Source organism: Saccopteryx bilineata, chromosome 2 (genome assembly GCF_036850765.1).
Source record: "Saccopteryx bilineata isolate mSacBil1 chromosome 2, mSacBil1_pri_phased_curated, whole genome shotgun sequence".
NCBI lineage: Eukaryota > Metazoa > Chordata > Mammalia > Chiroptera > Emballonuridae > Saccopteryx > Saccopteryx bilineata.
In genome coordinates, this window is record NC_089491.1 from 303,475,455 (window position 1) to 303,482,022 (window position 6,568).

Here is a 6,568-nt window from a genome sequence, read left to right on the forward strand (position 1 = left end):
GTAAAACTTGTTTTAAATTTAAATCCATTTTAAAACCAGATTTGTAATGTATCCCGAGTGTCATTTAGAGACTGTTTTGTATAAATTAAAAATCACTTCATTTCAGCAGAATGTTTTGGTGTAGAACTGTTTGAAAACAGAAGCAATCTATTTTCTTTATATAATTTTTAGTATTCATTTTTTTTCCGGTATACTATAAATGGCAGAAATGTTTATGAGACTTACAACAGGTAAATCTTTTAAAAGTTAAAATATGGGTGACTGCAAAGACTGAAAACCTAGGCAGCCTATATTTCTTAATAGATTGAGCTCTTGATTACTTCTAGGGTATGCGGGAGGCACAAGTTTATTCCATGAAAATTAGAAACAAACCATCTGCGGCAGTGCACTGGACGGGAATACAAAGTTGAATGGAAGTGCTGCTTTAGTGCACGCTGTTCAGTGCAGTTTTGCACGGCTTATTATTGAAGTGGGGATTGCCAGTGAGGAACAGCACATTGAAGATCTCACAGAATATCAGTAAACCACCTGTTATATGATTTGTTTGTTTCCAGACCTTGTGGCCACCTGACCAATTTTAACTCAGAAGACTGAAGAATAATCACATATATTAGACACTGTTAGGATAACAACATGAAAAAGATATATTATTCTATAAAGCATCTCCTGTATATATTTTTTTTCTGATTGATTTTGTTTTGTTCTGATCATTAAACTTACCTGCTTAAGTTAAAAAAAATAAATAGCCACAGTGCCTTCCTCTATGCTTGGATTAATTTGCTTTCTTTAGTCACCTAGCTGGCTTATTCCTGCCCTGGCTAAATGAAGTGTGAAAGCTCAGGGAGCTGGAACTGAGAGCTAAAGATTCAGTCACCACCGTAAGGTCCTTACTGCATTTGCACAAATGGAGCCCAGATCTTAATTACCTGCGGTTGTCCATCCTTCTCAGGTAATTCGGGGCCAATACCTGATCTCAGCAATTTTTCCTCGAGCTCTTCTAAGACTCTGGGGGGTTCTCCCTCTCCTCCAGCACCAGGGCAGTTTGGAAATACAGAATCACTTTAATAGCTGCTCTGTCACATGCAAAGAGGAGGTATTTCCATGGGAAGACCTATAATGCACTTCAGCCAAGTAAACACAGGTTATGTGATTATTATTCATTGATACAGGTACTCCAAGACAAAGAGCTTGACAGATATTAAATAGAGAATAAAGATTCTACACAAAAGAAAACAAACTCTGTAGGTGACCCTGCATGCAGGGTCCATGCCATCAAGCTTTTATTTCTCATAAAGTAACACAGCTTGTCTTACATGCACTGACCCTCCCAGCCGACCTGTCCCCTTTACTATCAGCAAGAGGATGAGCTGTCACATAGGCCTGCTCTTCAAGGGACCAGCTGAAACCTAGAGAGGCAGCAGAGAGCTGCCAGCTCTGGGAGGGGACCCTAGGCCACGCTTCTGGAAGCATGCCGAGGTCGTGAGCACTGAGGCTCTGGCCAGTAGGACACCATTTGCCTCCAGTTCCCATTTCTTTGCAGACTCACCTCCATGCTTTAATCAGCACAAGTATCCTTTGTGTTCTGCCTCTTCCAGCCTCGGCCAAGTTCCCACCCCTTGCTTATTTGCTGCCTTGATCTAGACCTACTAGTTCTGCTCTGAGCACAGAGGGTCAATTAAGGGCCACTGCTTTCTCTAATGTCACAAGTTTCTGGCTCCCATCTCAGAGAGGAGGGAGAGAACCAGGACTCCCATGACCAGAGCCATCTTCTAAGTTGCCCCACAATTTATCTGAGAAGGATGTACTTCTGGTCTCACAAGAGTGCAGGATAAGGGCATCAGGGAGTTTGTCTCTCCAGAGCCTGGCTGGCATGTAAAGGACAGACTGGTTTTTCAGTGCAAGGGGCTAAACTCTTCATTTTGCCAGCATTCTCTTTCACCTGTGTGGAGACAGGTGCAGAAAACGAGAAATCAATTACAGTACACATCCCCAGAAAGAAGCAGATTATATACCATTGTACAGATGGGAATGCTGAGGCTAAGATGGGCACAGGCTGCCGGGGATCATGGGATATTTTTCAATGTCTATCTGCCAGGCAAACCTTGGGATAAAGGCCAGGCTCAGACCAGGAACAAGGAAACATCAAGTCTTTAGAAAGACATCCATGTCTTGTGAGAGGGGCTGGGCCTTGTCACCCGACACTCCACTTGTTGACTTTGGATGCCTACTCCAAAAATATTTCCCCTTCCGCCCCACCCCGGCCAGGGTATGGAGGTAGGAAAAGGCAAGAGAGTAGCTTGGTAACCTCAGAAAAGTTTGGTTCGGGGTGGGGGGGAGGGGAGGGAGGGGGTGGGGGAGGGGAGGGGCACAAAGAAAACCAGTTAGAAGGTGACGGAAGACAATTGGACTCGGGTGATGGGAATGCAGCATAATCAAATATCAAAATAACCTGGAGATGTTTTCTCTGAATATGTGTACCCTGATTTATCAATGTCACCCCATTAAAATTAATTTAAAAAAAAAAGAAAAGAAAAGTTTGGTTCACCTGCTCCTGCCTTTCAGAACCAAAGTACTAAACGCTCTCTGAGACCCCAGGACTGGTCTGGGGAGTTGAGAGAGCCTTTGGACCAAGACCTGCTCTCCACGGGAAGGCTCTCTCAGGTTCCACTCGTCACTCCTTGCTCTCCACAAATGACAGCCTCCTCAGGGCGACACAGCCAGGCTCTGCCTTTATTCCTCCACCAGCCAGAATGATAAAGAGTACAGACACCTCCCCATCCTGGAAACCCCAGAAACAATGTTGTTTTCACTATCTGATTGGGAGTCAACAGAGCTAGGAAGACAGGTGAGGGATTGGATGGCTGGGCAGTGACACGGGGAGGTGGGCAGTCAGGGCAGAGGTGACTTGGTGAGTTCATGTAGAACTAAAAAAAACAAAAAAGATTTGAGGCTCACATGCATACATCTGGCCACTATGTCACCCTCTCCAGCACTATCCAATGACTAGAACCACTAATCTGGTCACAGCCCTCACCCCCTCTTTCACGCCCCCCACATGCCTCCCACCAGCCTGTATCCTGACTTCTCCCTCTCTAAGGTTGTTCTTGGCACTGACACAATGCCACCAGGCCATACATGCCAAGCTCCAAGCTCCTGAAGAAGGGCCCTGCAGAACCCTTATGAAGTCACCCAATAGCCAGGCAAATGTGGAGTGTTTATGATTAATTTTCTTCCTATTGAATACTTACTCCCTAACAGGGAAACTCACCTGACAAAAGCCTCCAGCCTCGAGCATAAGCCTGGACTCAGGATATCCCCAAAAGCTTGCCTGAGACCAGCCAACTAACTACTAACTGTGCTTTTCTGGTCCCTACTCTCTTAGTGGGATTCCAAATAGCAGGGTTTGGTTAGGGATAGGGTTAGGGTTAGGGTTAGGGTTAGGGACCATTAGGGACCACAAGGCCAGCCAGCAGCACTGAGCTGAGGAACAAGGGCAGCAGTCCCCATTCCATGCCATCTCCCAGCCCAAGAGTTGAGAGAATAGAAAGAGTAGGTCCTGTCCTCCTCCTGATGGAGACGCCGAGGGTGAGGAGATACGAGGTCATTATCTGCTGATGGCAAGGTGAGGCCACTTGGATATGGATTATCCCAAATAGTCAATATCCTTAAAAAAAAAAAAAAAAAGAGAGAGGAGGAGGAGGCTTGCTAGGTAGCTTTGGTAGAGTCACTGTCACAATTCTATTTTCCAGTGATTGATACTAAAATGTCTCTATGTTGTTGGCTTACTGAGGAATGCTGGATTTCAGGGCTGGCTGGCTAGAGATTAAACATTGACTCCAGACAGGGGTTAAACATTGACTCAGCCAAACATCTGCTTGTGGGACCAGAGGGCCGGCAGTAAATAACAGTGCTAGGCATTTCACCTCTCCTCCCTTACCTCATTCAAACATCGCATTCATAGGAACCAGCCACAGGGAGGGTTGCTGGAGGGCAGTGGAGACCTGGGCAAGAACTGCAGACTTAGGTCTCCTTCTATTGGGAGCTGGGTCAACCCAAGGTCTTGGAGCATGAAGCGAATTGTGCCAACCTGAAAGGTTGGACCTGTGGGGGCCTGTGTGCTTGGTCCTCTGCAACCTTCCCAAGAACAATCAAAGGTGCAAATGGGAGTCTTTTGTTGCCTGTGAAAAAACAATTTAAAAGATTTATCTGGACAGTTAAAGTTTTATAGGAAGTAGAGAAAAATGCCCAATGTTGGAGATCGTGATTCTCGATCTATCGGTGCCATAACCTCACTGTGCAAACTTGGGCAAGTCATTTTAGTTCCCTACCTTTGGTTCCTCATTGTTCAGTGGAGAATAACTCTTTGTTCTGAAAGCCTGTGCTGTCCCATTTACGGAAGCTGACTGATGAGCACCTAGTAGATGCCAGCCAATGTACATATTAAACTTAATCTTTATCTTTTATAATGTATGCAACAGGGCAGTTATAATTAGCTTCATTTTATAAATGAGAAAACTGAGGTCTAGAGACATTAGATAACTCACCACGGGTCCCCTGGCTAGCAGGCAGCTGGGCTTGGATGTGAACCCGGGGCATATGGGGTCTGGAGCCTGTGAGCTTTCTGCAAGCCTGCACTCCCTCTCCACGCTGGCCGCCGCCTGGCTGGTGTTCTCCTCGGCAGTGGTGGTGACCCTCTCCTAGACCATATGCCCTTCGGAAACAGGAATGCACACACTTGCGTGTCTCAAATCTGCCTGGACCTTGAACTGGTCATAGACTTAGTAGATGCCATGGTAGGCTGAAAAATGCCGCCCCCCAAAAAAACCACGTTCACCTCACAGTACCTGGAATCTATAAATGGGACCTTATTTGGGAAAATAGTCTTTGCAGATGTAATTCAGTTCAGGACCTTGAGATGGGATCATTTTGGATTATCCAGGGGGACCCTAAATACCATCACAAGAGTCCTTATACAAGAGAAGCAAAGAAACATTTCAGACACACAGAGAAGGCAAATGAACACAAGGGCAGAGGGTGGAATGATGCAGCTACAAGCCAAAGAATGCCAAGGAATGCCAGTAGCCTCCAGAAGCCAGGATACTCCTTAGGGCCTCCAGAGGGAGCACAGCCCTGTCCACACTGTGGTTTCTGACTCTTGGCCTCCAGAACTGAGACAGAGCATATTTCTGTTGTTTGAAGCCATCAAGATTATTTGCTAGAACTTGATGTGATTAGTGTAGTGCTCAGTCAAAATAGAATCCTAGAAGCCACTTGGCCCAACCCTCCCATTTAACAGATGGAAAACTACAGGCCTAAGGGAGGGAGAGAATCATCAGCCATCACTCAGAACATTTGAGGCAGAGCCAGAACCAGGACACAGGGTTCTTACCCCAGGCTGGTACTCTGCATGTCCCTACAGACTCATGCCAAGTCCCAGAGTCAAGAAAGTCAAATGAGAAACCGTTCTTATTGCTGTATGTTCCTCGTGTTACTATTTTAAAATAGGGGGTGGGTGTTGAATCATATCAAGTATGTTTTGGAAGGTATAATGACTGCTATTTGTCATTATTACTATTAAGCTGGACAGCTGGACTGTCTTGGTCTGTCTGACCTCCTTCCCCAGGACAGTGATGCAGGGGTTCTGATTTAGGGCCACCAAGTCCCAGATAGGAAAGCCACAGTGAGAGAGGGAAGCAGGGGCACTCCAATCACATCACTACCATGTGGCTGAACCCAAAATAGGATGCAGGGTTTTGACTTCCTGGTTCTAACCTGGGCTCTATTTCTCATTTCCTCTTTTCCCTAAGCTGGGTCAGAGGCCAGGTCGGCCAGGGGTTCCTGGGAACACATACCGGGACATGATCCAGGAAACTTCCACCAGCACAGAATAAGGGAACAGGGAAGGCAGTCCGGGGCCCCTGAGGCAGCATGAGAAGCAGCAGTTTCACGATGCGCTTCCTCCCCTCCCCACATTCACCTGCACTGCTCACACAAATCAGGGGATCAGGGACTGTGCAGATACTCCAGTACTTTCAGCCTTTTGTATAGTGCATTTTCACCAATGAAAGAAAAGTTGGGTTTGCATCTCATTTGCATAACTAAACTTTCTTTGACTTGTTTGCTTTTCTGATATTATTGTTTAATAAAAAAAATCAAATGCTTTTTGATGGCTTCATATTAGTTTTAAAATATCCCCTAATTTTTGTGAGCAGTATAGTTTCTGTCCTAGTATTCAGTGGGCCCACTTACCCCAGATTTAACATAAATACCAGAGGAGAGAAGGGAGACAAAGGAAAGAAAATCCAGAATGAGACTGAGTCTTAAATTGGTATGGAGTGACTGAGATACCACTGAACTGAAATCAGTTTGCCTGGAAGTGACGAGGTCATTTATTTCTTACGTTAGTCAAATTGTGGGTATAGGGTCTGAAATTAAGCTCCACAATAGAAAACATGTTTTCTTTACTTGCCACCCAAATTCGTGATTGTGGGTGGATACCCACTGGTGAGGGTGTGGTGAGCTAAAATAAGACCCCGGGTTCTGGCTGCCTGTGATTTCCGGGACTCTA

At 45.7% G+C, this 6,568-nt stretch overlaps 1 long non-coding RNA gene across 2 annotated transcripts in view; it reads right to left on the reverse strand.

Annotated features, from left to right (window-relative positions):
• The window catches only part of LOC136323323 (uncharacterized), a 33,842-nt gene extending 27,879 nt beyond the window's left edge, over positions 1-5,963 (reverse strand). Inside the window, exon 1 of one of the 2 annotated variants that reach the window (XR_010728961.1) lies at positions 5,853-5,963. This is a non-coding gene — a long non-coding RNA (uncharacterized lncRNA). Of the gene's footprint in view, positions 1-926; positions 1,021-5,852 lie in introns of those variants that run through there. The other variant, XR_010728962.1, reaches the window with a different exon arrangement.
• Positions 5,964-6,568: the final 605 nt, after the last annotated feature.